Source organism: Mustela putorius, unplaced genomic scaffold, assembly GCF_011764305.1.
Source record: "Mustela putorius furo isolate JIRA1106 unplaced genomic scaffold, ASM1176430v1.1 tig00000151_pilon_pilon_pilon, whole genome shotgun sequence".
Classification (NCBI taxonomy): Eukaryota; Metazoa; Chordata; class Mammalia; order Carnivora; family Mustelidae; genus Mustela; species Mustela putorius.
The window spans coordinates 6,947,891-6,974,667 of NW_025421296.1; the positions used below are offsets into that span (position 1 = coordinate 6,947,891).

A 26,777-nucleotide genomic window follows, 5' to 3' on the forward strand; every position below is an offset into this window, starting at 1 on the left:
GGCACCGCAGGAAAGAAAGCAGAGATCCTCACTCCTCACCAACCACGCACAGCTATACCAGAGGCTTAAGGATTTGCACAAGAGGCAGAAAACAACCCTACACAGCAAAGTAAACATCCTTTACAGAGAAACCAAACAAGTCACAGTGGTGATGGGCGTCTCCTCCCATAAAGAGTGGGGGACAACTGGCTTTTCAACATCCCCAGGAAGGTTAAAAATACCTTCTAAGTTCATTTGGAGCTGTCGCTAAATCAAATACCTCTCAAACGAGCAGTTTCCTTCTCATGTGAACCCAGTTTTCCAAATAAAATTCATTCTTTAAAGATTTTATTTACCTGGTACAAGGTGTCTCCGAGACAGAACCCGTACTAAGAAATCAGCCCCGTTGTACCATGCAGACAGCTACACAAAAGAAGGAACGACGCTATGATCCGACAGCCCACAATGGGACAACTGCACATGTGGCACAGCCGCAGGATCATCTTGGGGTGATGACCTCCCCCTCCACTGTAACTAGGAAGTCCTTCTCTTCCCAAACAAATGCCCAAGTGTGAGCACGCACAAAACAGGAGGGAAAACAACCCACTGCACCGTGAGGGCTTTGCTTACTTGGAACCATCAGAGGCAGAGTCCTCAGACAGGCACAGACCGCACGGCTCTCTACAGGTGAACGGACCCGTGTGACTGGGAAGACTGGCTCTCTGGGCTGGGATCTCTCCCACCATGACGGCCTTTCACTGAGGCCTGGGTGGGCACTCAGGTCTTCACGCCCCCGAAGACACTGGACACCAGCGGTTCCCCCCCACACAGTCACTAAGCCAGAGCTGCTGCTCATGAAGACGTGTTTGCCGTGACTCTCATTTCAGTTGACCTTGTCTGCTGACCTGATCCAAATGCCCCCATCACAGGAGAGATCCCGCAGCACCTCCAGTTTACATCTGCGTACACACGTGTGCTCACTTTCCACCAAAGTTATGTTCTAGCTCAAATACACCTTACTCACAAACCTCACTCAGCACAAGATTCAGATGAGCATATTGTTCTTATCTGTGAAACCAGCCCACCGTTTCTGGAAAGCATCACCTTCGGAGGCAATGACAGACCTGCCAGAGCTGCGACCCCATCACCCATCGTCATCGTGCCCGTGGCTGCGCTTAGCGGCGCGCGCCAGGCACTGGTCTCACTTCAGAAACTGAGCCTGGAGGATTTCAGTAGCTTTCCCAAGGTCACGTGGTACAGTGTGCCGTCTAAATTAGAACCAGGTTCCCACTCCAGTACCCATGCTCCTAACTCTTAGGTTATACTGCCTCCAATGGCTACTGACAGCAGCTAGAGACTTTGCAAACTCCCTCACATGCACAGACCTTTGAGTTGGTTTCAACGGCCACCCAGTCAGCACCTCAGCTGACTGTATTTTTAAATTTCTACAACTACTTAGTCACTGGCTGTGCCACCGGCTCATCGTCTTAGCCCAAACATAGTCAACTCCTAATCCTGTGGTTCTGATTCCTTTGGGTTTAGTGCTGTCTTCATCTAGTTTGGGTTAAGACAGATTCATGGAACGTTGGCTTTCATCAGGTCAATATCTCGTCTCAGCACAGCAACTAATAAAAAGACCTGCTAGATAATGTGTACCTACATCAGAACACCACTGGCTGTTGCACTTACTCTAAGGTAGTAATAAGCTTTTAGAGACATCCTAGACCTAATCCGTGAAGGTAAAAAGCTGCTAGCATGGCTGGAAAGACCTAAGGCAAGCAATCACCAAGTATCAATTCAGTATTTAGTTTTATCCCTCATGATCTTTTGAAATTTGACTGTTTAGAATCTAAAATATTTCCATAGAAACAATCTCTAGCTATGAAACAACAAACAAGAAGGGGAGGAGACACACACACACTTGACCTAACCCAGGAGGCAGCAGAGAGGGTGGCCTGTGACGGGTGACGCTAGAAGTCAGTGGAGCACGAGGCTGAAGAGGAGATGAAAGTTAATTCAACTGTAAGCTCCTTAAAGTCTTGCCCCATTTCTTAACTCGAGTTTTCTATGCCCTCCCCACCCTCAGGAAGGAAACAGAGGAGCCGGGACATGTTCCATAGGAATGAGGGGAGACAAAGGACTGGCTATGCAGAAAAAGCCATCTGAGGCTTTAAATTTAAAAAAAAAAAAGATAAAAAAATAAAAAGATAACATGTAATAATCCCCATCACATAGCACTGGCTCACTCTACATTACTAGAAACAATGGCTAAAATATCAGTATTTGGCAATTTTTAAATCATCTCAGTTCTTCTTGATGGTCACGTAATTTTTTGGTGACATTAAATTACTTGGTTGTATCACTGATAAGGGAATCTACGGGATAAAACAGGAGAGGCCGGTAACATTACACAAAGCACCATTCTGCTCACACTTGGCTACATCCTAAATCCACACTGCCATCTTAAAACCACTCCTTCTTTAACCACATAACACACAGAGAAATCCAGAAAACCCTGACCAAGATATTACTTGCAAAATGTTCTAAAGGTAATGCTACAATCATACTTTCAACCTTTCCTTTTAAAGATACTAAAACTAATTGTTCTCCAGTTGGGTTCATGCTCATTGTGATGCCAAGAATACTGTTAGCTACCATCTTTATTTGAAACTTTGTTATGCAAATAGATACCAGGGCTCTGAAATCTTTACACCCCTCACTTTCATCCTCTCTTTACAAAGAAACAGCAAGCCATAACAGTATCAGTAACTGCTCGTTTTAATGAATGCCTAGTATGTGCCAGGCACTAAATAGGAAGGTACTATTATGAACCGCATTTTACAAGTGAGGAAACTGAATTAACTTGCTCAAGGTCCTAAAGACAGTTAAGTGCTGGAACTGGGTTTTAAACCCAGGTCATCTGACTCCAGAGGTCTTGTCTTTAACATTTATGCCATGCTACCTTTCCAATCTCTAACTGTACATTTAGGGAAGCTTTACAGAAAGAGAGAGAGAGAAAGAGAGGGCAGGAAAGGAAAGGAAGAAGGAAGGAAGGAATTTTATTTGTCAGAGAGAGAGCAAGCACAAGCACAGGGATCAGCAGGCAGAGAGAGAAGCAGGATCCCACCAAGCAAGGAGCCCAATGGGGGACTCAGTCCCAGGACCCTGAGATCATGACTTGAGCCGAAGGCAGACGCTTAACCGACTCAGCCACCCAGGCATCCCCATTGAGGAATTTTTATCTGCATCATTTTATCTGCAGTTTTTCTTTCTTAGGGCTGGTGGAGGAGGAAGTTCTGATGTCCCTTTAACAGGTCCACATTTGGGTTTGGAGAAGTCCACCTGATCTGAATTCTTCACATACTGCCCTCCCACTATCTGATGCAAAATCCTCTTAAATTATCCGAAAATACAAAAATATTAAAAGGCGTCCTTCCTTTTGTTTTATCACCAAGTAGTTAGATTTTAAACTTCTTCATAAACAGGAACCATTTATTTTACTACTTTTGCATATGTAAAATGTGGGCACTAGCCTAGTAAGAAGCTCAGAATCTATACTCAAACAGCTGATCGTTTGTCAAGTCGGGTTTTTCATGGTTAACAGTACATTTCTTGTTTTCCTGTGAGTTTTAATCAAGGTTGGCTTCGGTCTTATGGAATAGTCTCAGTGACACTGTTATGGTGCCCAATGTGTTGAGAGCAGTCTGGAAGATTAACACTACAGAAAGTTGCCCACAGTCTGCTTCCATTAGGACCAGTGGCCAAGCAGGGTCATGCTGAAATACCTGATTCATCAGTCCATCTCGGCCACTCATAACATACAGAGCAAGGCGGGTTAGAGATGGCACCAGGTATGATCAAAGTGACACAGTACTGTGAAATCTTTCTGCTCAAGATTAGAGGCTTAGGGTCCAATTTCAGATGCATTCAGTTGATTCTCCTTTTTACTCAGTAAACAAAACTGAAAAAATTACACATAACTGTAAACTGAAGGGTTCTTGCTTTTTTTTTTACTCACTGTATTTCATCAATTCCAAGACATACTTTTTTTCTTCACATTTCAATACATCAGAAATAGGTCTTACGACTGATGCCATCTTAATTTGATGAAGTGTAATAATAAAATGTAATTGCTTATATTCCAGATTCTACGGTTTTCAAGTTTTATATCACCATCAACTTGTTACTCTTATTAATTAACTTAGGGGACAATGTTAACAACTTGTCTCCATTCTTTTCTTACCCTACTCTGTTTGCCACAGAAGATATAATAAAGAATGTGTGCGATAAATGCAAGGTAACATAACTTCAAGGAGACAAAAGCTTTGAAGTTATTTTATTCTAAGTGCAAATCTGTTACCCTCCTGTGAAGGAAACAGAGACTGTTTCTCTAGGCTGCATGCAGCCCAGATGTGTTTCTTCTACGAGAAAGACACAGTTCCAAGGTGAGAGAGTTCCAGATGCTGAAGTCTTCCTACTAGCTTACATCAACTTGCTCCAAGACACAATAAGCCTTTTAACTCAAGCTCGAAAACCTCAAGGGCTTTCTCCTCCACCTCCCAAATATCAAAATCATGCTCACATATTTAAACAATTAGGTGAGACGTACAGAAGCTAGCACTAAATATGTCTGAAATTTGAGTGCTAAATGTGCAGTTAATATTAACCAAATTCAGATCTCATCTATAGAAATATTTTTAAAGATGACTTGTTTTCAAGGGGAGGAAAAAGATGATTCTTGTTTTGACTTCAGAAAACTTAAAAGGGGGGGGGGGGTCTTTAAAATTCAACTCACTACAGAACAAAATTTCTTTGGGATAGAAAAAATAAGCTAATTATTGCTAAGTGACCTAGAAAAAAGAAAAACCCTGAGAGGGAAAAGTTGGGACTATTTGTTTAAACAATATAACCAGCTAAGTTGGTTTTTTTTTTTTTTTAAAGATTCTTTATGTATTTGACAGAGAGTGAGATCACAAGTAGGCAGAGAGGCAGAGAGAGAGAAGGAAGCAGGCTCCCTGCTGAGCAGAGAGCCCGATGTGGGGCTCGATCCCAGGACCCTGGGATCATGACCTGAGCCGAAGGCAGAGGCTTTAACCCACTGACCCACCCAGGCACCCAATAACCAGCTAAGTTTTGTTTTGTTTTGTTTTGTTTTCAGAAGATTTTCCCAGCCCTACCATAAAAGAGTGAAAAATTGTCAGTCCATCCTTCCTTATAAGGTACCAGACAGCTTCTTGGTGGTGGTTATTGTTTTTCTTGATTGTAAAAGTATCTTTCAGTTTAGAATTTTAAAAATAATAAGATTAGAGGGGCCTGGGTGGCTCAGTGGGTTAAGGCCTCTGCCTTCAGTTCAGGTCATGATCCCGGGGTCCTGTGATAGAGCCCTACATCAGGCTCTCTGCTCAGCAGGGAGCCTGCTTCCCTTCCTCTCTCTCTGCCTGCCTCTCTGCCTACTTGTGATTTCTGTCAAATAAATAAGTAAATAAATACAAAAAGATTAAAATAAAAATCACCTGCAATCCAAAAAACTAACATTTACTGAGTGCTAATGATACAACAAGCACTGTGTGAAGTATTTTAAAAGCACTATTACATTAATCTAAGTAAGCCCAGGAGGTAAGTACTATTATCATCTCCTAGTTAGAGCTCAAGAAACTGAGTCTTAGTTAAGTTAAAAAAAAAAAAAAAAAAAACCTTGCCTGTGGTCACAAAGAGCTAAGAAGTCACTTGTCCAAAAGTCAAACAGCCAATAAGCTGTTAGAGATTCAAACCAGATCTAGTTAACTCAGGAATCAGAGCTTTTAACTAAGTAAAACTGCCAATCTCTGAAATCACTCATGTTTTTAAACTGATATATTTCCCTCTAGTCTTTTCCTATGCTTATAAATTAATCTGTATAAAATTGGGACCACAGTTAATATTATTTTATACCCTACTCTTACAAGTTTTATTTTTTTAAAAACGTGATTTGTGATGTTTGCCTAATATTCTAACATATGATAGAACACAAATTAAACCATTTGCAATTTTTCACTCAGAAAAAATGCTGCAACTCTTTATTCATAATAGCTGATTGCATTTCAGATTCTTTCTTAGGATACATGGTTAACACTTCAATGGCTATTTATAAATGTCTTGAGACATATAATCCCCAGTTTCATTCCAAAATATTTGTATTTATTGAACTTCAGACAGCACTGAGTGTGCAAGCTTCATCGATATTCTGGCAGCATCAAGAATATGTTTTATATTTTTACTTATTTGACAAGGAGAAAAAAAGGATCTCGTTTTTGTTGGTTTTTTTTAAAGACTTTACTTATATGACAGAGAGAGAGATCACAGGTAGAGAGAGCAACAGACGGGGGGGCGGGGGGGGGAGCAGGCTCCCTGCTGAGTAGAGCCCCACGTGGGGCTCGATCCCAGGACCCAGAGACCACAACCCAAGCCGAAGGAAGAGGCTCAACCCACTGAGCCACCCAGGTGCCCCAACGATCTCGTTTTAATCTGCACTTTTATTACTCCACAATTTGGAAATGTTTATGTTTATTGGCAACTGAATTTTCTTCTATGCATTATCTACTGATACCCTTTATGGCTTTCCATTGGGCTGTAACTGTGTCTCTGCTGTATTCTCTCCCCGAAAATGCTGATGTGTCTTTTTAACAGATCCACACACAGAGTAGACGAAGTATAAAACATGAGACTGTCCTTCCTAATGTTGGGACACACACATTTAAAAGAAAGTTGAACTACAGTAAACTGGTGAACTTTGGTTTGTAGTAACTATTTGTATGGCCTTCCTACAGACTCCTGATCAAATTGCCATGGCGCTGATTTGACTCTGAGAGAGTAATATTAATATTCCATAGGATACTGTCACGTTATTCCAAGGATGCCCAAGCTGTAAAGGATATTTACAAAAATAAAGTCAAGCTACATGTGAAAACAGTTCCAAAGTCATCTTCATAAGATCCTTTTATTTAAAACAAACAAAAACAGTTTAGTATTTTGCTGTTTCTTGACGTGCAAGTTGCACAACTTCGCCAGTTAAGAAGCTTTCCTTTGGAACCTTTCTAATGTGATCACTTTCTCTTTTTATACATCTTACCCTCCTCCAATGTTTTCTACTTCTCAATCTCAGTTCACAATATCCAACCTAAGTTCTCCTCGAAGCACTCTCAGCTCTATACCAGGCCTCCTGGAGTGACGGGTTCCCACCCCGCCCTCCCCTTGCTCACGGGGTCCCAAGCTCTCCTCTTCAGCTTCCCGGTACTCAGGGCTCCACCACTGCCGGCTGGCCGACTCCAGCCGCTCTGACTTTTTGCCTCTAGTCCCTCTTCAACTGCAATCCATCACATGTTGCCAAACTAACCTTTCAACTCCATTCCATCACGTAATGGAAGTCAGGATCTAACACTCTGAACTTCCAGTTTCGCCACAGCCCACACCCTTCTTGTCTCTCCCAGCCCTGCTCCTTTCTTCCTGGCCTACTGGGATCCTCCCTGAGCTGGCAGGCCTCACTCAGCCATGGGGGACTGACTCAGGGACAGAGAGGGGGAGGGGGCAGGTGCATGGCAGCAGCTGTGTCCTCCCAGGGAGGGCACTGGGAAAATAGTCCCCTGCGCTGGCCCATTCAAGCTACTCTGGGCTACCTGTCTGCTCCCTGCCAGGATCCTGGGCTGACAGGTCTCTGTGCTTTTGTTCATATGCTTTCTCAGCTACTCCAACCTCCCAAAAGACAGTGCAAATCAGACCTCCTGATTTCTTCCTCCATTACCAAGTCCTGCACTTGCTGCTTCCAGTTGCTACCAGACTGACAGCATCACACCTTTTTAGCACTCAATGACATACACTGTGCTGTCCTGTCCCACACTGTCACGTGTGGATGAACCTGCAATTCCTAGAGCTGCAGAACAATTTCAGTACCTCCCAAGGAACTTATAATTTTACATGGGCACACCTTCACAAACATCAAAGTCCTAGGCACCAAAAATATTATCAAGATTTACATACTCATAATTCTATTACCTTTGAAAGAGTTAATGAAATAACAGCTTTCAGTAGGCATATCCAGATTCCCCAAAACCAAAAAGACTGTATTACAAACCTCCCACAGAAATTGTCATTTTTCTCTTTAGAGATGTAAATCTGAAAACATTATTGAATTTTGCCCTGCCGTTACGGGCCATGTCTCTGCATTCATTAAAGTCCTTCCTAGAAATGACGTGGGTACGGCCCTTTATTTAAAAGCTCACTCTAACATAGATCAGGTTGGGTCCAGTTTTCTCTAACCCCATTTCTAAAAGTCTGATGTGCTCGCACGAGCTCAGAAGTCAGGCATCCACCTAGATTCCAGTGTCACCAAATGGTTCCTCATGCTAACATCACCCACTCCAGTACTTACTTAGGTCACACCCAATGCAGCCAGCAATTCCCTCCCAAAGGATTTCAGGAGCTAGTTTTAACAGTTTTCCCTCCAACACAATCTAAGAAAACAGACATTACTGGGCTAACCTACAAACACACTGAATTAACCCGTGACGCAGCTTCCGTACTGGGTCAAAACAATGCCACGGTGGGAAACCACGTTCAGATCAAACGCCAGGGATGCAACGATGGGGTTTGAGGAGGCCAGAGTAACTCTCCCCCTGCTTTCCCACCCAGGTTCTGAACTACCTAGGAGCCAGCCAGGCACAAGGTGCTACCTGCCGCGGAGAAGGCCAGCAAGGCCTCAGGCACAGGGCAACCTTGCACTAACACCGGGCCCCAAGAGCAACCACGCGGAGGCCGCCCCACAAGGAGCAGAGCTGGAGCGGGGCCCACGCTTCGCAGCCTGCTGCACCCCACAGCCGGCTCCTTCTAAACTCCCGGCCTGGGTGGTGGGGATGCCTGGGGTGGCAGCCCGGGCACAGACCAAAGATGCAAAAGGCCAGGAAAGGGGAATGGGGGGTGGAGGGGGATCCACCAGACACTGGTTCCTGCCCTGCTCTCCTCCAGTGCAACTAACAATGACAGCGATGGCCCCGCAGGCCCGGGACTGCACTCTAATAGCCGAGCGGGCGTCAGGGAGAGTGCAACGTAGTGGAAGGAGCCAGGATGCCAGGACACCAGGATGGGGCACCCTCTGAGGAGAAGGAGCCTGCAACACACCGCGGGCGGCCGGGACCAGGACGGGGAGCCAAGAGTCAGGAGTCAGGAACCACCACCAGCAGTGCAGGCCTCAGGACAGCCAGAACTCAAGAGAAAGAACTGGAATTGGAGCTTCGGGCTTTTGTTACGCTTGGGCAGGGAGGAGGAGGTGTTAAAAAGCCAGGTTTCACACAGTCTGGGGACACAGCGGAGAGGACGGGAGAGATACCGGAAACAGGAATACAGATTGAGGAGTCCGTCACACAGAAACCAGAGCGAGGCTGTGGGCTCAACCAGGCCCGGGGGCCGACGAGAGGGAACCCCGAGTGCCGGCCGCAGACGAGAGGGAACCCCGAGTGCCGGCGTCCGCAGGGAACAGGACGGAGAGGAAGGAGGACCCGCGGGAACATGGGACGCAAGGCCCAGGAGCCTGACGGAGCCTGCGTGCCAGGGTCCAGGGAGACAAGTACTGTGAGTGCTAAGCCAGAGAGGAAGGGGCGGCTGAGCAAAATCCTCCGTGTGGATGCGTCCTTCCACCCTCTCAACACGGGCTTCGAGTCTCCTCCAGAGAACTCTGCTACCAAGTCCTCAAAGACAGCACTAACCCACTCGCCAAATTACGTTTCGAGTGAACTCTCATTTTAAAGTTATTACATGTCCTTGGAAGTGATACTTGCTTGAAATGGGCTGCCCAAAAATAGCACGGCTGCACGTCAGCCCATTCCCTGTTCACACCCGCACCATGTAAACCAGAAGTACACACTAAACAAAGTTGTAATTATTCCATGGCAGGAAGGAAAATCAAATGTAACAAATAAATACAAACGAGCTATTCTCCTCTCCTTTCTGACACCACCTCTAAAGCGGACTATGCTTTTAAACTCTTGATCCACCCGTCCATCTTCGCCTTTTCTATCAACTGACACACCAACAGCAGCCACACCTCACTCCTCTGCATGTAAGCGAGTAACAGTACTTGCACAAGTCACCAAAAATATTGTGAGTACATATGAGTGGGGTTTCCTTTTTCCCAAATTGTTTTCTACTTCCCAGGTATGCCCACTGTGTAACTACCACATTTGCCTGAATGTGTGGCTTTTTAGAGTACTGAAACACCAAGATAAAAAGTCAGATTTTAGATGGCCCACAGAGATTCCAACTCAGTAGGATGGACCTAGAGGAATCTGCATTTTTAGCAAGTACGCCAGAGGACTGTGTCAATTCTAAAGCATGACAAAAACCTATTTTATTAGTTATCTGAATCTTACCAAGTGCACTTGTAAAATAACTACATAAAATCCAAAAAATCACCCACATGGACTCATTTTATGAATCCCTTGAAGAAAAGAGATGAAAAAGGTGCCTCAGCCCAGCTCAAACTCCACTCTTCCTAAAGACCAATGACTGCATTATTTCTGCAAAGCAGCCTCGTACACCTTCTGAATCCTGGCAAGGTGGAAGGGGGAAGGCAGAAAGGAGGAGATAAAAACATTGTTAAAAAGCTGCTTTCTGCCCCAAGGATAATGATCGATCGTTTCCCATGCAACTGCTTCAAAACAGTGAGAAAAGGGCAAGGTGGAGTTGCTCTCACGAAGGACAACATTGGGAGTAAGAAATAGTTAAGTAAATTTCACAGGGATATGAATTAATGCTGTCGTGCCTTAATCATCTGAATCACTGACCCATTTTCTCACCCCTAGCCTGGTAGGTGAAACAAGAGCCAAATCTCTTACCGGAGCCAACAGCTGGCCCAAGCAGTCATTTTTAGAGAAGGCAAAGGTAAGAAATGGTCATTTTTTAGATCTGCTAAAGGAAGACATTACTGTTGGTTTGCAGCAGTGACCCATAAAGGAAAATCCCAACAATATGGCCATCTCCCGAGGTTCTGAAAAGCCTGAGCTGTAGACTATGACAGGGGGTCCCAACATCAGCCATTCTGCTCGCAAAAGCCTGGTTCCCGTGCAGCTCCCTGGACAGCACATGACCTTTGCTCCCGCACAGAGCAGTCCAACAGCACTACAGCACACACTTGCCAGCCCACAACCCGGTTACAGCAGTGTCCATGCCGGTGGGCTCAGCCACGTGGGGAAAGCACCCGACTGTGCTACTGTACTGTGTCCTTACAACTGGATCTGACAGCACATAAGACAGACGCTTCCTTCTCCTGCAGCACCCAGCTAAACACCATGGCTCTCAGCAGCCCATACTGGCCACAAAGTTCTTTATGACACCAGCCCAGATGTTTATTTTTGGTTTTTAATGAGGGGGGAAACGGAAAACTTAAAATGCTAATTCTGGTGATAAACCCAGTTCTGAAACTTAACACAATCCAGACAAACATTTTAATTTTAATTGTACCAAAAAATGGCAAAACTTAAGTTTCAACTAGAAGCTCACGGTATTCAAACTAGGCAACAGTTTCTTCAGTTGTGAAAGGGGAAAGAAAAATCTATAAACACGAAGAAAATGTAGAAACATATCACCATAAATATTTCTATGAGGCAAAGTAGTATTAGCATTTAGGATTTTTTTTTCTTTTCTCTTTTTTAACCTTCTGGAAAAGGAACCCACATCTACCCCAAAACATAAAAGTCTACTGATTAATGCATTTGAATTTTATACCAATTGAAACCATGCAACGTATGGTTGGAGAAGATGGCCTGCCATCTTATGTGTTAGCAGACGCAGTCTACAAGGAGGATGCATATTCCCCCAAATAATGCATCTATGAGGAACAAGTGAGCCTACGCAGCATCCTGGGTTCCTGCCCAGGCAACTTAAGGCCTGTGTAAGGAGGAAAAGATACTAAGTGAATCACATCTAGGATAAACACTGGGAAGGAACATTCGGGAACACCTTTCTGTTGCAAGCTGAATACTCTGATGCTGGCTAGGTCTTGGACTGGTAAACAAAAACAGGGCTGGGACACCAGGAAGTCTTACAATGAACATGTGTCTTCTGGGCTGAAAGCATTCACAGTAAGATATAACATCTGAGGAAAAGAAACTTCACTAATTATAAGCCATTAAGAGACACCTTTCTGCCTCTCAATTTCTTTCCAGGAGGCAGCCCTCCAAAGCACAGGAATGTAAGATCTTGTTAAGTTCATCCTACCCTTCCAAGGCCTACATCCTGTTTGTTGGATGGGTCCATCCAAACAAAGCAAGTTCTGCAGAGAGGTTAATGCCATAGGCTACTAAATGAATGAGCTACTAAATGAATGAGCCCAACTCCATCTTTAACAGCTGTGATTTGGGGCAAATTTATTAAATTTATTAAACAAACTCTAAAACTCCATTCCCTCACCTACCTCAGCATTTTTGGTTATTTTAAGATTTTATTTTTTCAGTTGACATGAAGAGAGAGTGTGCACAAGCAGGAGAGGAGCAGAGGGAGCAGACTCCCTGTGAAGCAGGGCACATCGGGGCCCTATCCCAGGGCCCCAGGACCCTGACCCAAACTGAAAGCAGATGCTTAACCGACTGAGCCACACAGGTGCCCCGCTACCTCAGCATTTTGATTAATCTTACTTCAGGAGTCAGTGGAAACAGTTCACATAAATAAGAAATTTAACAAAATGTGAACTCACAAGAAGTCCACACCAAGGGCTAGCTACTAAGATCAAGCCCTTAGAGTCAGTCATGTTACTTAAGAAACTTTGATTTGCGGACAACTTCCCAAGTTTGCAATAAAGATGCAAGAACAGTACAAGGAACTCCCTGCGTCCATACTGATCAAGTGTTTACATTTTGCCCGACCATTTTATTGTGCCCGTAAAGTTGCTTTTAAGTGAAAAGAAAATGGAATCTTAAAAAATGAAAGTTGTCTATACTCCACCTCTTCCATTGTCATGCCTGTCTAGATAGCAGTGGAATTCCAAGAGAACTATCCCAGAGCCTTACCCTTCCAGAGGAAGGGAACCATCTCATTCACTTGTAGCTACTCCAAATCCTGGCCCCAAATCTACCTTCATTTTAGATCCCATCTTGTTTCCTCCTTAAGCAATAAAGAGAATTTGGAGAGGACAGGGTTGAAACAAATGATCAGCGACTTGAAGACCAAAAGCTCCAGAGTATTCTTATACTCTGTAACCCTCCAGTCTGAACTGGGAAGTTCTAATACTCCAGAACTGATCGAACATGCCCACACCACTGACGGCCTAAGATTACATCCTCTGGCATTTGGGGAGAAGTGCAGGTTTGAGGAAAAGAAAGAATGACTGGTTTGCCAGTGAGGCAGCCACGATTCAGGCTGCAAATGGGTATCTTACAGCTCAAAAGGAAGAACTAGTTCCTCAAATTTGTCATTTTTAGTAGTTGGGATATCTCACAACCGCCTCTCAGTAACTACAAGAACTTAGCTAAACAACGTCTAGTTATACACCAGGACAAGGGACAAATAATTTTATGTCTGTTCCTGGGGAAAAGTGAAAAAGGTATAGCCGATCACTACTGCAGGCCACTTAATCTTTCCAGTCATAATTTAGGGTTATGGGGACTTTTTAAATTAAAAATAAAATCAAGGGGCACCTGGGTGGCTCAGTGGGTTAAACCTCTGCCTTCAGCTCAGGTCATGATCTCAGGGTCCTGGGATCGAGCCCCGCATCCGGCTCTCTGCTCAGCGGGGAGCCTGCTTCCCCTTCTCTCTCTGCTTGCCTCTCTGCCTACTTGTGATCTCTGTCAAATAAATAAATAAAATCTTTTTTAAAAAATTAAAAAAAATAAAATCAAGATACATGGTTTGATAAACTCAATGATTAAGAGTAAGCAAATAATAATAACTATTCAAAATAATAATAACTACTCAATACATATGCCATTTGCTATACCAAGTGCTTTAGCTAAAGTATCTCAATCTCCCATCACAACCCTGGTTACTTGGTAGGAGTAATTTTTTTTTTTATGATTTTATTTATTTATTTGACAGATCACAAGTAGGCAGAGAGGCAAGCAGAGAGAGAGAGAGAGGGAGAAGCAGGCTCCACGCCGAGCACAGAGCCTGATGAAGGGCTCAATCCCAGGACTCTGAGATCATGACCTGAGCCGAAGGCAGAGGTCCAACCCACTGAGCTACCCAGGTGCCCCAGTTGGTAGGAGTATTATTTCCACTTTTACGGTTCACTCTGATCTGATGTCAGAACTCAAGTTCTCAGCCACCACAGGATAAAACCACCATAAGAACAATTGTTCTCACCTCCACGGCAAAGGAGGGACAGAAAGAGTGAAAGACATGGGACTTAGTCACTGTAGACATCAAGACATATGGCCCCACAAATACAGGAAGGCCAAACAGAGGGAGTGTGGACAGAAATAACCTGCACTGAGTGGACACAGTAATAGGGTACGACAGAGGATGACAGGGTGCTACCAGTATTTTTAACAGACCTTTGTCTATTAAGACAGAAATGATGGTCTCAGAGCTTACTGAGGACAAAACAGAGAAAGACAGTTACACATGCAGATTCTGGACACTGGCCAATCTGGATTCAAATTCCTCCTCATCACTTGCTAGAATTTTAAGGTCCTGGGCAATTTAACCTCTCAACTGAGGTCTCCTCATCTATAAATGCAGAAAGTAATTCTACTTCTCTCCTAGGTTTTGATAGGTAAATGAAACAATCCATTAAAATACTTAGCATAATACCTACTTGACTGGAAATGCTCCTTAACTAGCTATTGGTTAGTAGCTAAAGTTATTACTGTTATTTGTAATGCTGTTTTGTTATTTCCACACCTTTTTAGCTGACTGCCCCAACACACACCTAATAGAAAAATAAAGCTCCTTAATTTAATCAAGATTTTTAAATTCTCAAGATGAGTCTGCATGATTTTTCTGACAAGATAAATACACCTGCAATTGGCCAAAGCAAAATTCCAAGCACAAACAAGGTCAAGTATACAAGAATATGAAATACTGCAATAGAGAGGTTTCAAAAAAGTTCACCTTGAGGATGTAGGCTTCACTGTTTCAATATATTAGTCCCATCCATAAATGAAGTAATTTCTAGACCCATACACCCTAAAATACATCACCAAGCAAGGCATATTTTTGATTGTACACCTGTGCTCAAACTGATTTTATTATTCACTTAGTGCAATGGCAGGAACTATCTTAGAAACTAAAGCATGCTTATGATTCTACAGGGGACCTTCTCACCATTCGCCTCTTAGTATCACATCAAAGATAATAGTTTTTATGTGCGTTTAAAGCATAGCACACTTGCTAATTATCAACAAATTCTGTTATGGATATTTTACAGAAGAATAAAAAGAGAAAAAAGTGGACCCTTTAAAAAAGCTGAAAGAGTCCCCCAACTTGCCACAGGATTAGGGGAAAAAACTGATCACTAAGGTATCCCGTATCCTTTATTAGACCTACTGCAACTACAGTGTAAAAATCTCTGACTATTTTAAGTGGTGGATCCCAGGGAGAGAGACACAAGTGTCTAATTCCCTGCCTTTCCCTCCACAAAGTCTCACTGTGGCAATCCAGATCCCACTGTCCCCATGCTGACAGTAGCTCTTTGCCTGACCTGCCCCGCCCCAACCCCATATATGAGATACATAGTGGAAAACTCAAACCTGCTAGCTCACTGGCGTTGCAGAGTGGAGGTGGGAGGGGGCAGGACAAATAAACATCCTCTATATTCTTCCACTAAAACCCACATCACAGGAACCTGCATGCAGCTTTCCATTTAGTGTCTACACCTCGGAGAAGGCAATGATTTCTTAAATTATGAGAAGGTACTGTTGATGAGAGCAAGCAAACAAAAAAAAATGCATCTTATAAAGTTTTTGAAAAACTGAAAACTACCATGCTGAAGAAGCAGTGCAATAAGGAAGTTGGCACGGAGTAGGTGACAACAGTTTATCAGGAGGTAGAGCAAGCAAGCCCAGCTGGTACACTCTTCCACCACAGGAAACACTATTCCTGAATTTTAAAACTTATTCAAATAATCGTTCAGAACGAGAGGTAAAACTGTCACATGAAGCATTTCCTTACAATCAGCCTATGTCCCTAGAGCCACACAATCCTGCCTATCCTGAAGGAGCCAGGAAGAATTTGGAGAGACTTGCCCAAGTCACACTGGCCACCAGAAAAGCCTATGAAGAACAATGTCAATGAAAGTACTTTTGAAACAGACCCTACCAAAAGGCAAGGAGTCCCAAGAAGGATATCTTCATGCACACCAAGATCAAAGTCTGATTTATAACAAAAATAAGTGGGTAATATCATTTCCTACATAAACTAACAAACACAAAAATCTGAACACTTCCCTCAAAAACTGTTTCCAGACAAACATTCAGGATTTTCATAATTTATCTCATTAGAAGCTTTTCTAGATTTATCAGTTAGCATCTCTCATTTGCTACTAACCATGCTATATAATCCACTTTTTATAATAATTGAACAAAGTGGCTTTTAAGATAATTTACACAGCAAAGTTATACATCATCCACTAAAAGACAGGTAGGGATCCTAATGTAGGATCCACACCACACCCATGTACGACTGCAAGCATCTCCTAAAACACAATTAACTCCCCTCACTGAGCAGAGTGCGACCCACGGGCTATCTGCTGGGAACCTGAGCACCTTGGTCAGTACGTAACTAGCAAGAGAAAGCCACCACCACAACGTGGAGATGCAGAAGAACAAAATGTGGCCAAGTCTGCTTACCATAGGCTTGTTATCAGTCTGTGATGAGCAAATTCATTCCAAGTGCTACATCTCAGCCAAGTAACAAACAAAGTGCCATGTTTTAGGCAAATAACAATGGTTTCTTCTCTTTTCTCCCCGCTGCATCTCACGGACCTTTACCAGCACTCCTTGGTGGACTCGCCACGCACCACTTTTTGAGGAAGCTCGCAGATCATTTCGGGAAAGTTTTGGAATGCCACTAGCAATGGAAAGAAAGCTGAGCAAGGGCATCATGGTCCGTTACCTGCTACCTCAATCATAGGCTGTAAGAGCAGACCAGCACTGTCCTCAGATCTGGTTCTCATGGGGTGCTCCCTGCCGTAGTGAACAACATCACCAACCAGCCGGCTGGCTGAACAGTGTGTATATGTATGTATACATGTACATGTATATTTTCCCCTGACACCTTCTGCTCCCCAAGAGGAAATCTCTCCTCCAAGTCCTAGCCATCATACCTCCTGAGTACTTTTCACGCAAGTCTATTTTTCTCCATCCTCACAGCCACCAAATTCGTCCAAACCATTATTATTTCCCCATCAAATGGAGCACAGCAACAGCAGGCTGGATGCGGCCCCTAACCTATTCTCCCTCTGCTGCCTTACCCATTAATCCAATCTTCTTCAGAAAATAAATCCATCCCTGTCAACCACTGCTTAACACTCATCAGTAGCTCTGTAACTTTTTCTCAAATCCCAAATTCAGTATTCCACGGGCCCTACCCACGCTGCCCTCCACCTGTCTCGAGTCGCATGTAGTGGTTCTCAGTAGAGTAGTGGCTCTCAGTAGACCTCAAACACACTACCTCCCTCTAAGTTAGCTAACGCTACCCTCCTTTTCTAGCATCACTTAGATGGCAGTGCTACAACCACTTCCTAAGGTCTGAAAACCCACACAGCTAGATGGGCCCCCATCTAGCTCTCACTCCTCCCAGTACCCACTGCACAGCACCTAGGACAGTGCAGTTGCTCTATTCATGTCTTGTCTGGGTCTACCACGTCTTCTTGTGGCACCACTGTTTTCCCAATACAGTACCCTTCACCTGAAAGGTAACCAATAAGTAAGTACCTGAATGGATGAACAAGAAAACAGACAAACCAGGAAAACTGATTGTGGTCCAAAGTCACTTGCCACTAGAGCCAAGGCTGACACCTACAGCACTTTAGAGGCTAAAAGGGCCACTAAAGAAAGTGTCACCTCACATAACTGAACAAATCCAAGGACCAATCAGACTTTTACTACCAAGTTATGCTTCTGTATTACTATTCTACATTATTTTTTAACAGAACCCTCTAAAAATACTTCACTGGGAAAACAATCATGTTTCCAGTCACCTAACATTAGTTAAAAGGTACAGAAATCTAGTTATGATAATGAATACAAGCTTCTTAAATGAAAACAGTAATCAAATCTTGGAATAATTATCTCTGCATTTTTCTAGACAGATAATCGTAGTTTTACAAAACAAAAAACAAAAAACCTCCAAACCATTACACAGTAGAGACAAATTTTTACAGGCTTCAGAACACCTTTAAGAGGGGTGCTAAATTCTGAAGCCAAAGGTGATTTTGATGAAAACCTAAGAGGTAGAGCTCCATTCTTCCAGACCCAGCTTAGTCATCCAAAAAACAAACAAACAAACCGAGTACCTCCCCTACACTGGCACCAAGCTGGGCACCAAGAAGACAACCATGACCAAGACAGCCCTGTCTTGGTGACCAGCAGCCCCGGGTGACCAGCCAGAGGCAACTCATTTAATCAATCTCTCTGGGCTTTAGTTTCTTAATCTGTAAAATGAGAAAGTTAGGTTAGCTCTCTAAGGTCCTCAACTCTCTAAATATCCAAAGATTCACTAATGATCACAAGATAAATTCCTATTTGACAGTATCATGATGATTTCCTACTTCTATTCATTATTTTTATCAGAGAGGTGTGGTTTCATTTAAGAATTTTAATATATTGATAAAAGTAAAATATAAAAGAGCAGCAGTAGCATTTTTAATTACCTTCCCAGCTCCTAACTCCCACCATAATCGGCTATGGACTTCTGCCTGGCATAATTGCAAACCAACCTGAAATACAACATGACATCTTTTTATTTCTTGTAGAAAAAAAGTGATCACTTACTCCCAATTTCTTTTATACTTTAACATCATCCATCATCTTTGAATATCAAAGGGTTGTTTTTTAAGAAGCAATGCAAAATAATAAAGATTCCTAGGAAAAAAAGGAAAATTTTATCACCCAAATAAAGCAATAATGGCTTTAGAACCCTGAGAAGATATTATACTAAACTCAAAATTTCCTGTGACATAAAAAAGAACAGCTTTTTTAAAAAAGATACATAAACACGTCCATAAAGAATGGACAAGACAACGAAAGAGTCACACAGGGCCAATGTGTTCCTGACATCATCTCGAGATCATCCAAAATGTTCCTTCGCCATCTTTTTTTTTTTTTAGTGAATTTAGCTATGTGACCTATATCTATTTCAGTGCACGTTTGTTTATATCTAGAAACCATCTGAACACCGAAAGTAAATCAGTTTATTACAAAGCTGAAGCTTTAAGGGCCATTTTTTATAGTCACACACTTTACTCTGCCCTGACTAAGCATTTTTATTCTTGCAATGCCTTATTTATAGATGTTTATAGGATAGCCATGGTGTCTGCTATCAAATCCAAAAAGCCATATATGGATTATAAAGGATGAAAGATAACTACCTCCAAAGTTAACCTTAAAAGTTAAATGTGAGTATCTGGTTACCTGAAGAACTCTCTCTCCCACTAGACAGTAAACTCCCTGAGGGAAAGTCCTACCTCTTTTTTGTCAGTTATGCACCAAAAGGCTGAGGATCACTGAAACAAGAGTAAATAAATGGATGGTGACTTTATCTCAAGCAAACTTTCTTAAGCACAGGGAATAAAATGTTGCAAAGCTAGGTCTGAAATAACTACTCTAACTTGGCACTTAGATTGCTCTTATGGGTCACACAACTCATACACTGAAGCACTCAATTGTATTCAGTCACAAATGAAGAACGCTTTTTCTTTTGACCTAATTGCTTAAAAACCATACTATAAATATTACATTATTGACTGTGTTTGTATGAAAAAAAAAAGTTGTAACATTTCTTTGACACATTATTATAAAGGTAAACCAATATTCATTTTAATTCAATAAAAGAAAAACTCATGGAGTTTGGGAACTAGTTTGGGAACTAATCCTCTAAGTCCACTGGTTAAAAACTAAACCAAGTACAGATGAATCTATGCAAGTTCTATTTTAAAACTAAGTCAGTAGATGGATTTTAAACTTGACTTCTGTATTTTAAACTTGGGGAAAAGGAGTTATCTTTTCCTCAAAGAAGAAAATAATGTTTGAGTTTTTAAACCATCACCATCATGTATGATACACAACCTGTATCATTTTTCTGTCCTGACTTCCATGTCAAGACATAGAAAAGGGAGTTATTTTTTAAATTAACTTAAAAATACACCTATTGATTAAACCAATATAACTAGAGTTTGGAATTCCCATTCCAGTCTATATTATTATTATTCATTTCTTACCTAAAAATTCATTTGAATCTTGAAAAACCTAGAATTCCTCAGGCTTCAATTTACTGGCTTGCACAGAGGAAGAAAAAAAAAAAAGAAGAACATATCAAGAGAATATAAATTATAAAATACACAGTGCTGGAAAATAATTCTTAAGTGTCATGGTTAGGAAATTCACCTGTTACAAGCCTCACAAAAATCCATTATTCCCTTTATCAGGTCATCCAAGAGGGGAGAATGCCATATTTTAACTAGTGGCAAAATAAGAAAATTTGGTTCCTAAAATTTACTGCAAGTCCCTATACATTTTCAAATTCTGTTTACTTTGTAACTTTTTTCTACAGTACAGATTTTTCCAGGGAAAATAAAGTTTTCGTGAGCAAATCTGGAAGACATAAAATGTCTCCTACTTATTATCACCTAGAAAGGCAAACCGAGTACTGCTCCGTGCCCCTAGCATCTAGCTTTCAGCCTCTTTATTATCATTGTCAATGAATGGGCCCCAGTCAAATGAAAGCTGCCATTTTAGGGTAAAGACTGGAGGGCTTCTGTTGTGCAACAGCAAGACAAAAACACTCCGCGACAGATGTACTCTGGGGGCTGGGAGACGGATTCAACTTCATAAAATCACTGCTCAAGTTATTTCTGAAATAAGAATTACCTAGTACTCACACATTACTACAATCTAAATAGAATTATAACTGGGATAAATCAGGTTCCCATGCTGTTAAGGTCCCAGTCACTAAGATTTGTTTGTCATCGTTAGAATGGATCTGTGAGGAAATAAAGAGAACTATTTTTTTTCCTATTGGATTATTACGCATAGTGAGTACTCCCCCCTCTCGTTATTGGGAGAGAATTGGGGGAAAAATACACGCAACCTCTTCGAAAGGTAATGCCCACTGCAAAGACGGCTTAAATTAGTATCTTAGAAAATAAAAATCAGGGCCTTCACATAAGTCCTTTTAAAATAAATTAAAATATTCAACATACCCCAGCAATCGAGCCCAGAGGATGGACATATTTCAAGATAAGTTATTTAAATCGATTGCTAGATAATATACAATGGGAAACTAAAAAGTATACTTAGCGAGTAGAGAGCTGGATAGTGTATCTAATTCTAGCAATTCAAAAGGAAACTCTCCATGTGGGTTGCTACTTTTCTTTTGTCCATTGTCTGTTCAGAAGAGGGGGGAAAAAACTAGTTTAAAATCGAGGCGTGAACAGTCTCTAAAAGTGACCTCCGGGAAAACCGTCCGACCCATAGCAGGAGCACTCCCCGCGCCGCCCGCTCTACGGGGGCGCTCACAAAGCGGGCGGCCGGCCGGGAGTTTGGGGTGCGCTCCCACGGCGCGGGGCTCCTCGAGGCAGAGCCATCCGGAGAAAGGCGGCTCGGTAATGATGGCTGCTCGGGGCCGGCGGCTCCTTCCCCGGAGCCTCTCGACCCCCCCCTCCACCCTCCGCCCGGGATCCGCCGCCCTCCCCACCCCCCCGGGCCGCGCTCGCCCCGCGCGGACGCAGCCGCACCGCAGCTCACCCGGTGCCCGAGCCCCCGCACCCCCGGTGAGCCCAGTCCCCGGTGAGAACCAAACAAACAACGCGTCCCCCGCCGCCCTCCTTCCTCTCCCCGCTGACCGCTTGGCCTCCAGCCACCTCGGCCGTTCACGCTCCGAACCGCGGATCTCTGCGGGGGCAGAGCGCACCCGAGCCACCTCGGGGGCCACCTGGTGACCCCCCCCCGCCCGGCGCTGACCCCCAGCGGGGTCGGGGGTGGGGGAGCCGAATTGCCTCGGGGGGTTAAAGTCGCTATTATGCAGTCGCCGCCGCCGGCCCGGCTAGCTCGGCAAGGTGGGGTCCCCTCCTCGCCGCGCCTCCCCGCGCTCGCCCCGGCCCCGCTCCCTTTCTTCTCCTCCTCGCGCATTTGGGAGCTGCCGGGGAGCCCCGAGAACCCCCAGCTCCGGGCTCGCAACTCCGCGCCCGCGGCCGGCACGGGTTGGGGTCCGGACTCCCCCAGCGCCGCGTGTTCCTGCCGCCCCCGCCCCACGCGGCGCCCCGCGCACTTTCCCCGCCGCCGACCCACCTCGCCCGGTGGCCGTCCCCGCGCGGGTCGGCGCCGCCGCGCCAGGAGGGACGCACTTTGTTCGCGCCGGTGCGGCCGCCGCTCCCGGCGAGCGCGGCGTGGTCGGTCCGGAGCGGGGGGCGGGGGCGGGAGGCGGGGGTCGCCGCCGTCCCCGAGCCGCCGCCGCCGCCGCTCAGCCGCCCCGCGCCCGCGCGCCCATCGCCCACTCGCACTTGAGTTGGAGCCCAACTTTTTCTCCTTCCTTTTTCTTTCGAATGGAGCCGGCAACTCGTGCTCGGCGCCGGCGGGAGGAAACGCGCTCGCGCTCCCCCGCGCGCAGACACGCTCCCTCCTGTCCCCCGTCCCCCCCCACGCCGGCAGCACAACAAAAAGCCATTTACATGCGAGGAAGTGACCCTCGGCCGGACCGCGCGCCCCCGCCGCCGCCGGCCCCGCGGACGCAGGCAAAAGTTGGGGCGCCGGGCGGCGCTCGGGGCGCGGGTTCGGGCCCCGCGGGCGGCGACGCCGGCGACAAGGCACGCGCGGCGCTGCGCTCCTGCGCCGGCCCCGGCCCCCGCCCGCCCTCGCCCCTCGCCCCGCACACGCCCAACTCCTCGCTCCCAACTCCTCGCGCGGCCCCGGCCCGAAGCGATTTCCTGCCGCCGCCCCTCCCGGAGGCGCCCGGCGAACTCTCGCACTCACCGGGTCGGTCGGTAGGGCTCCTCAGCTGTCCTGTGCCGAGGGGAAAACAAAACGCAGAACGGGCTCCGGAGTTGGCTCGGCGGCCGCGGCCAGGGGTCTAATCCACGGGCGCGGAGTTGGTCGGGGGCGAACGGGGCTCTGGCGAGTTTCAGGGTCTCCGGGTCCCCGGGCCGCCTCCTCAGCGGCGCTCCTTTGTGTAATTTCACTCGATTCAAGTTTAATCCGATAGTTCCCGAGCACGAGCGCGTCCGCACTACCACGGCTCAACCCCCGCGCCGCCGCCGCCGCCGCCGCCACCGCTGCCGCCGCCGCCGCCGCCGCGGCCCCAGCACGCCAGCGCCTGCGCGCGCCCGGCACGCCGCGCGCGCCCGAGGCCGCGGGGCCGCGCGCGCCCGCCGGCAGCTCCCTCCGCGCCGCGCCCGCGCGCCGCCACCTGACGTCAGGCGCGCCTGGCATAATTTATGCAAGAATTCGGCCGGGGTGGCGGAGGCCGAGGGAGAGGCCGAGAGAAAAGGGGCGGCGCGGGGCTGCGGGGCGGCGGGCTGCGGAGGGCGGGCCGGGCGCCACTTCCCTTCCCGGGGCGGGCGCCGGCGCTGCGGGCGGTTCTCCCCGCCGGCCGGTGCGCGGCCGCCGCGCAGCCCCTCTGGCAACGGCTCTTCCGAGCGCTCGGCCGCCGCGCGGCAGCGCCCCGGGCGCAGGCTGGAGAGGGTGCCACGTTTCCCCGCGCGGCACCTTCCCGGAGTCAGGGTGCGCCGCCCCGGGGCAGGAAGCGGCGGCTGGGAGCCGGCCGCGGTCCTCCTGGCCACGGCGAGGGGTTTCCAATGGTCCGCGGACGGCGGCGGCTCGAGGGCTTTGGATGTCTCTTCTGTAATTATCCTTCAACTTGAAATTATTTTCCCACATGAAATTATTCAGAATGGACACGTACCATGTCAACTAGATTTATCCTGCCTCTCCACACTGCTTTTCCTACCTCCTCGTTGACAGGACGGCCGGATCCACTACTAAATCAAAAAAAGTTTAACTAGATGGCGTTGATTTTGTTGAATTTGTTACCATGCCAAAAAAGGGAGAGAGAGGGCAATCGTTATGAAACAAAGAAATAGGTTGTGTGCCCATTATTAAATGTGTCAGGACTAGAATGTTTTCATCATTCTTTGGCAAAAATTGGCACTTTTATATGATCTCCTAACCTTTAATGTCCACACCTCTTCTTCTCTTTCTCCTCCCGGTACAAAAGGAAGAGTAACCCTGAAGAAAATCTTCCTTTATTAATTTTCCTTTCAGGAGACAAATCTACAAACATTTACGAAGCACTTTCTGCTTGCAAGTTACTGAGCAATTATTATTCTTTTAAACGCTCAACAATTGTATACTTTAAGGTGATGTTATTAGGTTGAAGATGGCATTTATTGTTGTCTCAAGGAAGGGACTTTTGTCAAAGATAGTCCTAAAATAGATATAGAGTAAAGCAACTTGCTATTATTAGACTCCAAAATAAACTGAGAAAATTGCAAAACTATGCAAAACACACATTTCCATTCACCACCTGTAGTGCTAAGACTAATCACAATATTTCTACTTGCTCAAAAGATTAATCAAAACCAGTTTGCTGCATAACAACTAGAACTACTCAATAATTTTGATTATAGGGATTTAACCACTCAAACATTTATTTTTCTGTTATCAGTAATAATTTTCTAAAGATTTGTTCCATTTATTAAGACGCATTGCTTTTGGCTTTCTTTTGTCATTTGAGTGGTGTTTTAAAAGAGATAAATGTTTCATTCAAGAGATTTACAGATAAAAAGCAGAAGATTGACACTACAGAAAATTCTGACATGAAAATACTAGAAAACACTAAAATCAACTTCTCCCTGTTTTAGAGCCACATATCATAAACCAAGAATCAGAATTCTGAAGTTAGGCTTACATTTCCATTACATTTCCCTTATATCTCTCAATGAAAGCATCTGGGGGATGCTTTGGTCTATATGTTTTGTGTTTGAGAGAAAGGTTAAAGACAGGATACAATGTCTACAAAGAAATCACTAGCACCTTGCTATATCAGAGGACATAAAAGTGACATAAAAGGAACTATTTCTTATCTTTTGCAGTATACCCCAGCTCACTGTCAGATGTAAATATGTTTCAAGGCTAATTCTGAGCAAAAACCAAACAAAACAAAAATGACATCTGCATATAATGAAAGTGTATTAGTTAATCTTTAATCAGCAAATAGTGCTAAATGACTATGAAGGAGTACCCTTGTGCCCTTGTAATTTAACTAGAAAGGTAGGACATTTTTCTTGAAACACAAGAAATGGCAAGGTAGTAAAGCCAAAGCTCAAAGTGGAAAAAAAAAAAAAAAAAAAAAAACCAGCTGTATGGCCCCTTCCTGATTTATTCTCTCTCCTTACCCCAACCCCCGTCCTGACAGCCATGATGGAGAAGACTCTAAGCTTTTAGAAGTTGCATGACTGCAGAGTTTCACGGGCCTTGAAAAACAGGGAGCTTCTGGGGCAAACTCTAGGCAGCTGTGGCCTACTGAAGTCGTTAACCCCTACCACCACCACCGTCACCGTCCCCACTACCCTTTAGCTTCAACTGTCTTCTCTCCATTTGTTGCACTGTTGAAGTTCTGCCAATGAGAATCATTTGAATTCACAAGCGTTCCCTTTAAATGTGCAAATACCTTAAGGAGCGGTAAGGAACTTGTGGTCATTCACAGACGATTGTAAATTAGGTCAATGGGTCATTTTCCTCCCAACACCTAGCTGAAACTAACAAATTTAGAGATCCATTTATTCATTCAACACGGTGCCTATGCGATTCCAGGCATTGTTCTAGGCGCTGAAGATGCTGTAGAGAACAAAACAACTCCAAATTCCTGCCTTCCTGAAGTTTACAGTCTAACGGATTGTTGGTTTTGATGCAGTGGTCAGAGAATATGGTAGTTTGGGAGTCTGAGCCCTTGGGGGACAAGGGCAGGCCTCTGTTCCTCACAGCCATAAGGCATTGGAAAGTTACTAAGGACTGGAAGATGGGAAAAGTATGAATTGGGTGCCTGCCGAAAGCAGTTGAGAAAAATACCTAAGACAACCTGCTACAAAAAGGTTTTCTCACCCAGGAGAAATGGATGAAAAGACTTCCAAGGATCAAAACTGTTACTAAGTGACCAATAGTTCAGCTGCATCACTGTTTAGAGGAATGAATAGTTGGAATAGTTGTCTCTGTTTGAGAACATTGCCATAATGTATCAATATATAATACTTCATGGAAGCAGGGGAAGAAGGGGGGAATATGTGCATATCTGAAGTAACTGAGGGATGCCTGGCTGGCTCAATGGATAGAGCATGCTATTCTTCTTTTTTTCCTGAAAAGAAAAAAAAAAAATTTTTTTTTTAAGAGAGGGAGAGAGAGGTGGAGGAGGGACAGAGGGAGAGAGAATAATCTTTTTTTTTTTTTTTAAGAGATACATGTGAAGGATTTTTTAGGGGTGGGTTTTGTTTTGTTTTTGTTTTGTTTTGGTTTGGTTTGGTTTGGTTTTTTGTTTTGTTTTGTTTTGTTTAATTTATTTGACAAGACAGAGATCACAAGTAGGCAGAGAGGCAGGCAGAGAGAGCCAGGGGAAGCAGGCTCCCTGCTGAG

General features: G+C 44.8%; 1 protein-coding gene across 9 annotated transcripts in view; it reads right to left on the reverse strand.

The window, feature by feature from the left end:
- The window catches only part of CHD7 (chromodomain helicase DNA binding protein 7), a 187,103-nt gene extending 163,643 nt beyond the window's left edge, over positions 1–23,460 (reverse strand). For 2 of the 9 annotated variants that reach the window (XM_045075759.1, XM_045075751.1), the window contains exon 1: positions 23,127–23,460. The gene's annotated coding sequence lies outside the window, so the exon portion shown is untranslated. Of the gene's footprint in view, positions 1–18,811; positions 18,878–18,932; positions 19,023–20,377; positions 20,435–22,445; positions 22,558–23,126 lie in introns of those variants that run through there. The other 7 variants (XM_045075752.1, XM_045075754.1, XM_045075753.1 and 4 more) reach the window with 7 other exon arrangements.
- Between the last annotated feature and the right edge of the window lie 3,317 nt (positions 23,461–26,777).